This window comes from Phoca vitulina, unplaced genomic scaffold (genome assembly GCF_004348235.1).
Source record: "Phoca vitulina isolate PV1807 unplaced genomic scaffold, GSC_HSeal_1.0 scaffold3, whole genome shotgun sequence".
In the NCBI taxonomy this organism is placed as follows: Eukaryota; Metazoa; Chordata; class Mammalia; order Carnivora; family Phocidae; genus Phoca; species Phoca vitulina.
The window spans coordinates 63756223-63770471 of NW_022589706.1; the positions used below are offsets into that span (position 1 = coordinate 63756223).

General features: G+C 38.9%; 1 protein-coding gene across 2 annotated transcripts in view; it reads left to right on the forward strand.

Annotated features, from left to right (window-relative positions):
• Positions 1-14249, forward strand: part of ARHGAP24 (Rho GTPase activating protein 24) — a 749428-nt gene that overhangs the window by 238253 nt on the left and 496926 nt on the right. The window lies entirely within an intron of this gene.

Here is a 14249-nt window from a genome sequence, read left to right on the forward strand (position 1 = left end):
TGTATTTCAGAAACATAAGCAGTAATTACAAAGTCAAAATGGATATAACATGGGTCAATTAAGTATATTCACATTAAGAGTATTGAATTTTTGGCCTATTGGACATTATGTTTAGAAATCATTTTCCTTGATGGGGCACCTGGATGGCTCAGTCGGTTAAGCGATGGCCTCTTGATTTCAGCTCAGGTCATGATCTCAGGGTCCTGTGATCAAACCCATCGCACTCTGTGTTCTGCATGGAGCCTGCTTAAGATTCTCTCTCCCTTTCCCTCTGCCCTACCCCCAACCCCCACCCCCACTTGAACGTGCTCTCTTTATCTCTCTCTAAAAAGTAAAAAATAAAAACAAAAGAAATAATCTTGCTTGCCAAATAATCTCAAAATATGATAATCTATTAAAAGGAACTACACGTAGACAAGGATAAATTTAGACAAGCATTTTAGTTCTAAAGCTGACATCTTTCATAATAAAATTAAAGAACAATATTGCTATAATCTTCTTTCCATTGAAATATTAACATAAATCCTTCATCTCAAAAATTCTAAATTAAGATTATCTTTGTGTCCAAAATGTAACCATTTGATTCTAACTTTTAAAAAATACAATGGGGGGACGTCAGGAAGAATTAATAAGTCATTTTATATGTAGCAAGTAGGTTAGTCTTAAATATTTGTCTTATAATATTAATTTTATAAAAGTCTTAATGAAATGGACATTTGTACAGTGATCCTCCAAAAGGAGAGGAGATGGGGGAAAAAGTTACTTTTGAATCACTTCATAAGCAATTTAGAACTTCATAAGCAATTGAAGTTAGAGGTTAAACTGAAAAGACTTTGTTGTTGTTTCAGGCTTTCCCAGTATAGTGTTCAATCCAGAACATATTTCCATGTTTGCAAACTGATTTTCAGAAGATTTGATACTATCACTAAATTTCTGTCATTTATTTATAAATAGTGAGTGTTTTTTCTATTATCATACAACTCAAAACCAGAGATTCTGTGCAATGCATGCTAAAAAAAACCTCACATGGTAAGTACCTGGACAATATTCCCATTAAATATGTTTATTGTCTTCTGGTCTATAAAGCAATGCATTGGGAATTTACAAAAAACAAATGAGCATAAAGACAAAATGTCAAAATGTCTTTACATACTGGTTAAAGTCAAGGCTGGCATCTGTCTAAAGCAATATTATATTACCATATGAAGAGTGAAGTCTTTTGTTCGTGAAGATGATGCTAGTAACTTTCAGAGGCGAGATATGAGCTGAGGAAAAAATTCTATGTTGTAGCATTATTTCTGCATTACCTTAGAGGGAAAAGGACAGGTGTACTCTAAACCTTTTTAATTCACCCATTCTCAGTGGTTGAGTATAAATTTCATGAAGGCACAGCTTACATTCAAATTGCCTCTGCACAGGCCTTGCATTTGGGAGGTGTCAAACACTTTTGGCCTGTGTAAAGGAGCCATCCATGTACATAGCAACTGGCTACTTCCTCAAGTTTGCTCATTCCCCCCAATATTATTTTTCTTAAAAAATTGCCAGCATTGGGCTTAACTACACTTCACTCCTAATTCCTTGTAAAGTGCTGTAGTATCTGTAGCGGTTTAAAGGGACATCGGGAGGGATATGGATAAAATTGACATTAATAAGGAACACTTATGTACTGGTTAAAGTCTAGGCTTTAGTCTTTAGGTTCTGAGTTTCCACCCAGTAGGATCAGTGGAAGTCCCCATCCCCACTGAGCCTCTCACCTACCTCTCATAGGATATGGACATCTTACGTCTCCTCCTTGGGCGTTATTGCTATTTTCCTGCCGCACATCTCTGTGCCAGTGTGTGCTCGCTTACCTGGTGGCTCTAGTCTGCCCCAGGGCTGGACGTGGAAGGCCCAGCTGGGTTCGATCTTGCTGTGGCTGCAGATTGCTTGTACATATGCTGAGCACCCCTTGCTCCCAGCTGAGACAGGAGACGCTTTCTCTAAGCTGACCTTAAAATTATTTTATTGGGCTCCCTAAAGGGTGATCACATTCTCTGTCACTTGTGTGTTTGGTTTTGAAATCCCCTTTCTTGAGAAATTTGGAATCATTTTCTCCAAGTTTGATTCAGAGGACCTTTGAAGGGACTCATGTGATGACCCATCCCAAAGCATCCTTCTTCCTTGAAAATGCATCAGTATCTTGGGCTGAAATCTTGGGAATTTACATCTCATGGGATGATTTCCACTAAAGCCACTTAACAGTTTCTTTTACTGGTCTCTCTGTTCATGAATAAAGCACATGAGGCAGAAAGTCCTCCACTGAAGCATCTACGATGGATGGAGAAAGCCCAGCATTCTTAGAAACCCCACCATTTGTCCTCCGCAGCCCCAACCCCAGTTTAGACCACCTTACTCCCAGCCTAACTTCTCCACTCTTACAAAGTCAGTCTTCACAAACTTGCTTGCTACTGTTTCTAAACTTTGAAAAAGTTGAGAAATTTGAGACAAGAAAATAAATGGAGAGGATAATAACTTTGTAGTCTTATTTTTTTTGTCTGCTCAATAGCCCACATCTTTAAAAAATGTTAATTTTAATTCCAGTATAGTTAACACACAGTGTTATATTGGTTTCAGGTGTACAATATAGTGGGTCAACAATTCTATACATTATCAGTGCTCATCATGATAAATGTACTCTTAATCCTCAGCACCTAATTCACCCAGCCCCCCAACCACCTCCCCTCTGGTAACCATCAGTTTGGTCTCTATAGTTAAGAATCTGTTTCTTGGTTTGTCTCTTTCTGTTTTCCCCCCTTTGTTCATTTGTTTTGTTTCTTGAATTCCACATATGAGTGAAGTCATACGGTATTTTTCTTTCTCTGACTGCCTTATTTCACTTAGTGTTATACTCTGTAGCTCCATCCACAGTGTTCCAATGGCAAGATTTCATTCTTTTTTATGGTTGAATAATATTCATATATATATACTATATCTTCTTTATCCATCTGTCAATGGACACTTGGCTGCTTCCATATTTTGGCTACTGTAAATAATGCTGCAACAAACATAGGGTGCATATATTCTTTCAAATTAGTGCTTTTCTTAATAGCCCACATCTTGAACTTCCCTTTGGTCATTGTCTTCTTGGAATATTCTCCTAGTTTATTTTAAGAATCTTTCAGAAATCACATTATTTTTATTGATTTCCTAGAAAGTTTGTGTTTGGTAATTTTCCAAATATCAAGGAACTAATTATCCCCGATTCTATTCTTTACATAATCAGCCTCTGACTATCTTTTCTATGTCTTAAAAAGCAAACCTCTAATTTTAATTTTTCTTCAGTTTTTACTTCAAGATCTTAAAAAAAAACCCAATACTCATTTCTCAGGAACTAATTTTCAAGCTTGTAAATTATCTAAAGCACTTGGTGTTCTTTCTGATATTTCTACCTGCTTTTTGCCCAACTCACTATTCATGAGCATCTCCAAGTGAAGGTGAAGATAGAGACAAGAGAGAGAGCAGTTATTTTGCTATTTCTTGGAAACTTGAATAAAAGGTTTGGTAGGATAGGACATTAAAATTAATACCTAAAATAATATTTCAAATTGGTGTGTAGGAGGATTACAATCTTCCTTCTCATCAAAGAATGTAATGATAACAATTATTGTCAAGTACTTGACCAGTATAAATGATAATGAGAGAGAAAAACTTTGTTATCCTTTGCATAGGAAGATGTTGCTGCTGACACAGAAGTGAAAATCATCCAGAATTTGAACTCAAATGGCTTGGATTCAAGTCTTATCTCATCCTTCATTAGCTTATGTGATCCTGAACAAGGCATATATGGTGTTTCTCTCTGTTCTCTCTTCTGTAAAATATAAGTAATGACAGATTTTTCATGGGGCTGCTACAATGAAAAGACGTCACATATAGGAAGGCATTTTAAAAACTGTAAGGGATATTTCTATTTTTTTCTCATCATTAATGTGTTAATGAGTTTGATGCATTTATACTTTCTTCTTTAGTTTTCACATAAGGTAGTTTACTAAGTTGATGGTTATGTCTGCACTCTGTAACACTAAAACATTTTATTCTCCTTGATAACTCCACTGGTTTTAAGTGACTTAGAGTAATGACCTCAGCCCCAAGTCTCTAGTTAATTAAGATACAACCCAAACCAGGAAAATAGTATTTGTTCACCATGGGATCACTTGTGCCTAGGATCCATGTTCATTGGTAGTCTTCATAGGTCAGCTGAGTATCTTGACTCTGTATTTTCTATCACTGAGTCAAAAAACCATAATGAGGTTCTTCTCTAAATGAAATTATCTGAAACTAGGTAAAGCAGGCAATGCAGAGGGGAAGAAAAATGGAAAAGGAGGCAAAAAAGAACATCCATTACTTAAAGAGCTTAGAATATGATGAAAATAGGATGAAAGGAGGATTTCCTAGACAAATGATAAGGCTTGGAATATACATGACATTGTCGTTAGACACATGTAAAAGACCTATTGATAATTTACTTTGTCTGCTTGAGTATAAGGCATAGGAAAGTTATACATAATTAGGTAGCCATAAGTAAGTGATTCTTGGGACAGAATGGTTTTATTTCAATGGTAGTATTTAATGTTCTACAAAATGCAAACTTAATGAGAAGATTCTGACATGAGAATGAGCTTGCAATCCACAAAAAGGTATGGGTATTGAGAGTAAGCCCATTTTGCTGTTACTCAGGTATTCGAATGGAATTAGATTTTTAAATATTTTAAGTTTCATCCCAGTTTTATATTAAGAGCTGAGTCTACAAGTGGGAAATTGCATGTTTGGAAGAATGTTTCACTTTATGGATGTGCATGTGTGACATGAGTGTGCATGGTGTGAGTGTGTGTGTGTGTGCACATGCATGTGTGTGTGTGCGCATGCGTGTGTAGGCTCGTATGAGCATGGACACCTGTTCTCATTGGTTGGGTAGAGAAAGGAGAGAGGATGTGGTGAGCTGATGTGTGAATGACGGGAAAATGCAGGCTATCTTAGAGAAATAGTGAGTCAGTCAGCACAAGCTCTAGTCTAGTGGTAAGTGAGAGATTTAGAAATGGCAACCGAAAGTATAAAGCAGGAGATTTTTCTGGGAGCTGATGGGGGGCGGGGGGATTCTGCATATCTTAGAAGGGAGAGTTTAGTTCTTAAATAAAATCCAGTAAACTCATGAGTCTCGATCTAAAGTATCAAAGAAAACTATTTTAATTGGAAACTGAGGTTTGAATTTGGGGCCCAGGCAAAAGAAAGCCTTACTTTGGTTAGTAATATGTTTCAAACTGTTATATAAGACAGAGACACACAAAGAGATGAAGAGTCACTTAGACATATTAAAAATGTTAACAATACTTATCTCTGAATGGTGATATCATGGCAATTTTTAATTTCTTCTTTTTATGCTTCTTTGTAGTTACTAGTTTCATGAGTTAATATATATTCATTTTGTAATTAGGCAAAAAAACAACAAACACTATTTTGAAAATAAATTTAATCATGGATTTTTTTGGGGGGGGTATGATCTAATCCAGGAGTCTAGGGGATGATGGAGTGTGACACAGGCTACCACCAAAATATACCAATTAAATAAAAGTATAGTGATGGTTGATACTATGCTCCATGCAGGATCTAAACGTGCTTCACTTTTAAAGCCCTTGACTGGGGCTCCTGGGTGGCTCAGTCAGTTAAGTGTCCAACTCTTGGTTTCAGTTCAGGTCATGATCTCATGGGTCATGGGATCAAGCCCCACATTGGTTCCGTGCTTAGCAGGGAGTCTGCTTGAAGAATCCCTCTGCCCCTCATCCCAGTCATTCCCTCTCTCTCTTTCTCTCTAATATAAATAAATAAGTCTTAAAAAAAAAAAAAAAAAGCCCTTGACTGATAGCAGGAGTGTGATGTGATGGAATTACAGAGTCAGCAAGGACTCCGACACCATAGTAGCCCTTCTCTCTTTTGTACTTTCTCTCCTTTATTATCTTTCTCACCCGGATTTAGCTGGATTATTTTGGCCCCACCATTTTAATGTAGTAATTCATCCCCTTTCCCTGAATCAGGTGATCCATCGTTTTGGGGATGGTGGGCATGAAACTCCTTCACATCTCTTCCAGCCTTATTTAGTTAAGACAAAATTGGACTTTTTCAAAAAGGAACTTCCACTAGGAAATAAAAAGAAAAAACAAAACCAGACATTTTGAAATAGACATGTTTTAAAAGCACAGCCTTCTATCTTAATACTGAAATCAGATCTTGGCATGTTCGAGTACCCACACAAATTCTGCATTGTTGGTGAGAGCCTGAAGGAAATGTTAGGATTTTGGCAGTTGTTGACTATTCAGTTTTGTTACTATGTTTTTTGCCCTCTTAGGAATGTATGTTTTCCCAAAAGAAAACATAATTAAAGAGTCCCAGTATCTGATATTAACAGGCAAGTGGGTAACATGACAATACATTACTCTATGCTAAGGTCTTCAAAGAATCTGGCAAGGAATCTGAAATTTTTCAGGAAAACTGAAATTTTTAAAGCAGTAAAGTGTTCTAAAACACATTTTAATCTATATGTGTTTTCTTTTCCTTTTTATTTTATAACTGGAAATTTGTACCTCTTAATTCACTTCACCTATTTCACTCCCCCTCCCCCATGTGGTTAATAGTTCCCTTTGACTTAGGAAACATTAGGCAAAGTGATTGTACAAATTCTTGTTGAGGTTTCTCTAACTAAATTCCAATTAGTGGCCTGACAGAAACAGCATCCGGGAGGCTTTGTCTAGAGATGCTCTTCTGTCCTTGACTCTGGCAATAATGATCCTCAGATTTGTCCAAATGTAGTGAGGCCGTTATCTTCTTTCTCTCCTTCTGCTCCTCTTTCTTCCCTTCCTATTGCATTTCTAGGTCCCTGAAATCCTCCTGGTCCTAGAGGTATTAAACTTCTCCCTTGTAAATCTGAGGTCCCTCAAACCCTGCCTGCCTTTTATACTGACTTTCATTGACCCTTCTTCTGAGGATATCTATAACTTAGGAATCTTTAGGAAAGTTAGCCCTTACTCTTGAAGCATTTGTGGGTTTTGTAGAGTTTCTCTCAAGCATGCTTTTAACTCAGTATCGAGCTGACTGCTAAAATTCAGCTTTAAGTGATGCGCTGGGTAAGTTCTCACTAGATGCTCTGGGAATTGAATGACAGACACCATTTTCCCTGGAGTCTGGATCAGTCACATCAGCACGATCCTTTGGTTAGACTCTTTCATATCTCTGTTTAAGAGTTTATTTCTCCTTTAACGTTGCTACAATCTGTCTGAGGGATGTCTTCCAGTCCCAATTAATCCAGAAGTAAGAGAGGAATAACACACTGCGTCCACTGAGCAACCAAGCATTTTCTAATTCGGGTTATACTCCATTGTAACAAAGATCTTTGCTCAATCTCTAGGGGCTTCTAGAAGAGGAATACAGTGACCCTTGTCTTTCTGCAGAGAAGTGAGAGGGAAAGCCAGGGGCTTTGGTAGATATACTTCCCCCATGCTTAATCCTCAAGTGAGAATCTTCCTATCCTTCAGGTGTACTGTCTAGCTTAAGATAGTCACACACATCACACATGTCAGCAAAGTGATGTCAAATGGAAAGTGTGGAGACAGTCAGGAGATGTGAAGGGCCAGGTTTGGGTACAAGGCTGTGTCCAGAGGCATGTCTTAACCTTTTGGATTAGGGACTACCCAGTAACCACCCTGAGTTTAATTTTTTATTGTCTTGAGTCTAAATTGCTTGGGGTAATAATTGTTAGGTCCTGAAATAGGTTACTGATGTGATAGTTTCCTTGTCTTTTTTAAATGTCACAATCTTGAATCATACTTACTGACACTTACCTTCCTGAGGCTTTTGAGTCCATCAAATGTGTGCAGATTTCATTTTGGTTAATTTCATTGTTTTCTGGCTTTCATCTAAAACTGCCCACTGGCATTTCCCTGCCAAGGTGTAGCTGGAACCCATAAAGCCATATGGGTTGATAAAGGTCATTTAGTCCTACCAATTAGAAAATAAGCTACCTTGCTTCTGGTTAGGGATTCCACACACATTTTTAAAAAGGAAATGCCAAAAGAGAGGTTTGTTTTTTTTTTTTTTCTCCTTACAGAAGTTAATTTGATTCATTAAAGGGCTGAGAATTCTCCAGCCAGAAAATCAGTTTTTTAATGGGCATCAGGTTGGGACAGGGCAGATCACCAAGAAGAAAGACTCCAAGAAAGAGGATAAAAGAGAAAAGAAAAATAAGTGTCTACATAAGCTTTTATTTTTGTTGTTTCTAAATTTGCATGTGTGCTCTTCTTCCATAGTACTGGAGATTCCTAATGAGAACACTCTTATTTTGTGTCTTAAAGAAATCTAGTGATGATTTTTAAGCAATCAAAAGCAGAGATCTTTTATAAAGCTTTTTGAAGTAATTGAGGTGGCCTTCCAGGTAACCCATATTGTAAGATCTAGATTTGAAATAGGCATTTTTGGTGGTGGTGGGAAGAGAGGGGGTTGCATCAGCAAACATTTTACTACTCTGTCCCTTCTTTCATACTGTGCAATTCTGAGAGCTCTTAAACCATGATAAGGAAGTGAGTATGCTTTGCGTTTCTCTAAGGATCTAACTGAGGGCATCCATCTAAATAAGCATTTCTAGGAATGCAGGTTTAATGACACAGGTAATTCTGATTGGAGAAATAAGATTTTACAGAGAGAGCCTAGGGAAGCAAATAAAATCTGCCTGTGGGGTTTGGCCAAAGAAATGCAGAGCTCCTGGAGGGCGGGAGACATGTATTTTCCATCCTTCTCCGAACCCAGAGCCCCAGATTTGTGACTGGTACGTATCTATGGTACACAAGTAATGAAATGAGTAATGTCAGTTGCGGAGGGACAGAGGCAGGGCAGGCTCTGCCTGGTCGTGGGGTAGCCCGGCGCCTGGCTATGTCACTCAGGCTCCGAGATAACCTAGGGGTGAGACGTAGGGCCAGGACACGGCTCCTTCCGGCCTCCCCCATAGTGCGGCTCCAATCTTCTGAAGCTGCCAGTTGCCAAATGAAATCTGAAACCCTGGGCTGCGTCTGAGGGTTGGCCCCGCTCAGTTGTTCCAGCCTCTTGTACTGTATATTTACACATTCACACACAATCACTCTTTCTAACTTCTGGGACTCTTTGCGCAACTGCTAGGATTTCTCAAGTGCATGTGGCAACTCAGCCCAGCTCCGGGGGAAACCGGCGGGGCTCCGGAGGGTCTCCAAGGCCGGGGGAGCTGTCACGACTGCGGCGGGGACAGGCGAGGATCGAGGCGCGGGCGGTGGTGGGGGGAAACACCCACAACTTTCCACCCCAGCCGCAGCTCCTTCGGCCGCTGAGCATTTCCTCCCGAAACCACAGCTGCGGAGCCACCAAGTGCATGGGGCGCAACACTTCCCCTTGTTGTGGGAAGTAAAGTAGCCGTCCCTCCTCCCCTTTTCTTTTCCTTCGGCTTGTCCTGGGAGCCTTTCCCTTTGGAGCAGCCGCCGTCCCGCGTCTGTCGTGTGCTCCGAGCAGGGTAGGTGACGCTGCGCCGGGGTGTGCGCCGGGGCCACCGCGGGAGGCTGAGATGCGGCCCGGGGCGCGCGCGGGGGCTGCAGCCACCCCTGCCTGCGACAGGGAGGGGAGCTGCTGGGGGCGAGGAGGGATCGCCGGAATCCCTTGCTGGTGCGGTGGTGTGTGTGTGTGTGTGTGTGTGTGTGTGTGTGTGTGTGTGTGTGTTGGAAAACAATTTTTATTTTTAAAAGGAAGAAAAGATGTAAGCTGGTAGTATGTGTTTCTGGCCTTAAACATAGATGGAATTAATAAAAATCGAGCAGTTCAACTCCCTTACTATCCATCCTTCCTTCTCCATCCAACCGCCCCCCGCCCCGCCCCTCCTTCCCTGTTTGTTTCCACTAGTGTCTTGCGAGAGTTTCCTAGATAACAGGCACACAGAGGTAGGTTTTAATAATGAACTCTTTTATTGCCAACGTAAAATAATAGGGAATCTTTGGTGAATTTTAAGCCACCCCAAAGATTTTGTTTAGATTTTTTTAAAAAGTAACTTTTTGAAGACGTTATCCATCCTCTCTTGAGTATAAGTAGGTAATATGTTGTCATTTAAAAAAATAGCGTGGACTGTATTTCTTTTATAAATCCCCAAATAGAAGGGGAGATAATACTCTTCGAGAAATATTCTTAGAGATATTAGGTTTTCAATACCAACTAGTAATAGGGAGCCCAGACTCCCTCTATGTAGTCTAGGTCTATTTAATTCATTTGAATTAAAAGATAATCTCCAGACTATTGTGTTTCCATCATAGTTTTTGTTACTTTTTTTTTTTTAAACCTTAGCAAGACATCATCATTTCATCTCTTTCTAAAAAGAGGAAATACATAAGTCATGCTGGATATTTGAAATATAAAAGTTGTAAGGGGTTTGCTTATGCATAAGTAAAACAATGTGTGTTGCTGTGTCTACTAAGGAAGACAAATTAATTGAAACCTGGAGTATTTACAGTACAGTTAAGAACTTTACTCAATTACTGAGAAGAAGATGGACAGACAGATTAAATACAATCTGTCCCCTGATTCTAATTAGAACTCAAAACCAACCCTTAAGGGCAAGAATGGATGTTGGTATTAAGCTGGGCATCATAAAACACAGAGAATTAATATATTAGGAAAAGCCAGAAAACAAGTATAAAGCCACATCAGACTTGTTAAGATCTCGCTCTCCCTTTTAAATTTCTTAATACTTCCTCTTCTCTGGGGACATTTCAACTACTAAGGGAGCCCAGTAATACAATTCCCCTTTTTATCTTTCTTGAGTGCCTGATCTTTAGGTAAGAAGTCAAGGAGTCCATTCTTTAGATCCATTACTGAGTTGTCAGAGAATTCACGTTAGACATCTTGGAGGACTGAAATACTGGCAAAACTTTAAAATAAATAACATTCTCTTTCCACTCAGAGGAGGTATGTTCTTAGGGGAAGATCTTTAAGTGGGAATAAGGGATAAACTATGAGTTTTTCAGATCTGGAATTTAGTTTGGGGTATGTGTGAGGAATACACAACTAGTGTGATAAAGAGAAGGAGAATCTGTAGGTTTTTTTCTGCATCTGAAAGTCTGTTGAAACTCAGTCTGTCCTTGGCTTTCAACTGTATTATTTTGTTTTATTACTTAATCTCAGGGATTTGGGATTGAAAGGTGGATGGTTTCTGAGTAATGTTCTTTTGTGCTGTGTGTACTGGTGAATTTGAATCATTTTGAAAATACAGCCTGACAGTAAGTGAAGAAAAACTAAGTTCTCGAGAAAAAAAAAAATCACTGAAGAAGAAATAGTACTGTACCCTTCCAGACAAGAGTATAGGTTTAAGTGTAAAAGAGAAAAGTGTTCTGGGCTTAAATCTCCAGTGAGGTCCTTTCGGGTTTTTCTTGGTATAGTAATAGCCAAAGCTCTGAGAATTTTTACTGGTCAGGGCTTTATTTACTGTGTGATCTTGGACTCTCTAGGATGGAGGGTGGGGGGTAAGGGAAAGGGCAGGAAGGGTAAGGAATGTGCAACAGGTGGTAATAAGTGGTTCGAGTCTGATTGCTTTGCTGTCTTGGCCAAAGCCGAGTTGGTGTTTACCAACAGTGCCTTAGTAGTATTGTTGTGACCTTCTGGCCCATTCAAGTGTGTTTTCTTTCTGGCTCGATTAGTGTCTGGGTTGGTTTTGTACAGCTAAGAGCAAGCAGAACTGCTGCAAAATCCAGACCATGCATTTCGTTTCTGTTTTTAGTGTTAGCAGTGCTGTAGGATCATCTCAGTTACCTGTAGTTATTTTCCTTTGGTATTTCTGGCTGGTAATAAAAGGTTCTTTCCTGGTGAGTTGAGCTTATGTAATGCTGATCCCTTCTTTCCGCCATGTGTCAATTTTTGGTAAAGGTGAGAGCTTTGGAAAAAAAAGATGGAGGGGGTGGATAGAGCCTCAGCTTGGAGGCCAGTGGAAGGCACAGCCCCTCAGTTAGTCACAACTGGTTGGAGGAGGTTGATGATAAGAAGAAGAACCTGAGGCATCCATTCCACAGTGGCCACATTTTCCTGAGAAAAAAAGCCCCCACTATTTAAAATCCAAAGATGCTTGTTTACTCTTAAATCCATGGCTAAAGGACTAATATTTCTCCCAGATGGAGAAGGGTATTTAAAAATAAAATTGTAAATGGTCCACTTTGCCATGAAGTTAATGCTCTTCATGTGAAGAGTTCAAGCCTCAGACTGAGTCTTGAAATGGTGACCCGTCTTGACTTCGCTACTCGAACTCAAACTTTATAAGATTATGATGGTTTCAGTGGCTAAGTAGAGGTACATTTGGAAGTGGGGGGATTGTTCTGATGAGATACAAGGAGTGTTCAGTTTTCAGAGGTTATTGTGTACATGTGTGCTTTTAAGCAGCATCTACTCCCAACCATGGCATTGCTACAATTAATCTTTATACAGGACAGATCTAATTGTGTCAATCCCTTGTTCTAAAACCTTTGATGGATCCCGGGATCCCAATTATCCTACAACAGTAACTCTAAGCTCTTTAGTATAGTGACTGAACGCTTTTCAAAGCCCTTCCTTTTTAGCTTCTTTTTGCTGCACAAGGGCTCCTCATTGTTCACACTTCTGATTTTTTGCTCATGGATTTCCATTCTCCAGGAATTCCCTTTGCCTGAAAGTCCCACTTGATTCTTGGTGGTCCATTTCAACTGGAACTTTCTCTGGGTGAATTTACCCAGTTCTATGCAGGAAAGGTAAATCATTTCATCTTGTCTGCTTTCATGGTGTTTTGAACATACTTCGAATAATTATTTTGAATAATTTTTATTATTAAAATATTACTACCAATCAACTATAGTGAGTTCCTTAACAGTTATATTGGTGGTGGAGGACCCACCTGCATCCTAGTGCCTAGCCCAGTGTCTGAAACATATAGTAGATATGTGTTAATGTTTCCTTAATAAATGGGCAAGCAAAGTTATGAATGAATAAAGTACTGGTGGACTCCAATTTATCCAGATAGTTTTTTTCCCCAAAGGTCCCATTTGAAAAATATCTATTTGGACTCAGAGTTACTTTTCCAAAAGTAACAATGCTACAAAATGTAATTCACTTTCTAGGCCAGCCCATGCATGTCTATTTAATTCCTATAATAGATGAAATTTGTGCTTTTGAAATGATAAAGCAAAAGCAAAGCAAAACAAAAAACTACTTTGGAATCATCTTTTTCTTTTGAAAAAACACAAGGTATACTCGAGTTTAAAGATAATAGAAACAGTTCTAATAGATACACATTTTTCACAATTGTTTTTTATATGATACTATAAAATCTGTAATCTATCAAATCCCAGTGGGAGGTGCTGGTTTTGGCTGTGAGGAGTAATAATGGAGTTAAATTTAGAGATTCTGCTGCCTGTGGATGGGCAATAATTTTAATTAATCAAACAAAATAGAAATACTAATTTTGGCTATTTAATAATTATCTTGAGTGCTAGTGCTTGAAGGAAGTTGGATTTAATTAAAGGAGAATGTGGAGGTGGATGGAGAGGAGGAAATTCAGAAGGGCATCTTTTTTCATGTTACTGATTCTTTATTATATGGGTTTTCTTTTCATCTCATTTGAGCACTTAGGCCAAATCCAAAGTTTCTTCCTGAAAAAATTTGTCTTACTCTACAGTTATTTCTGCTGCCTGACATGTAGAAGGGGGTTGTTCTCCATTTGAACCAAAATACAAATGGGCTTTCTTTCATTTTCCGAGCAGTGTTTCCTCTGGCACCTGCATGCCTCTAGATAATTTTTCAATCAAGAATGCATCATGCTTGTGTTTTAGTCACCAGCCAGGGACACTAAGCTCAAATTGTTCCTTATGTAGTATCTCTAAGAAGAGTGGAAGAGCAAGCATTGATATTTAAGAGTAAGAGTCTACTTAGTTTTCTAACTCTTCCATGCTCCCTATTTTTATCAAATTATATGACCAGAAGCTTACCTATTCCACTCACTTTACAACACCTTTTCATTAGGTTGTCTTCATCACACCATGCTTTAATGTAGTGCCCTAGATTTTACTGAGTCAACATAAAAGAGATAGGCTGCATGGAAAATATCTCTGCACTTTTTGTTATGTATTTCAATATTCCTTACATAAAGATCTCCATAAATTCATTTTTGCTTTTACTGCTTTAAAAAGTGTGCCTCTTCTGAT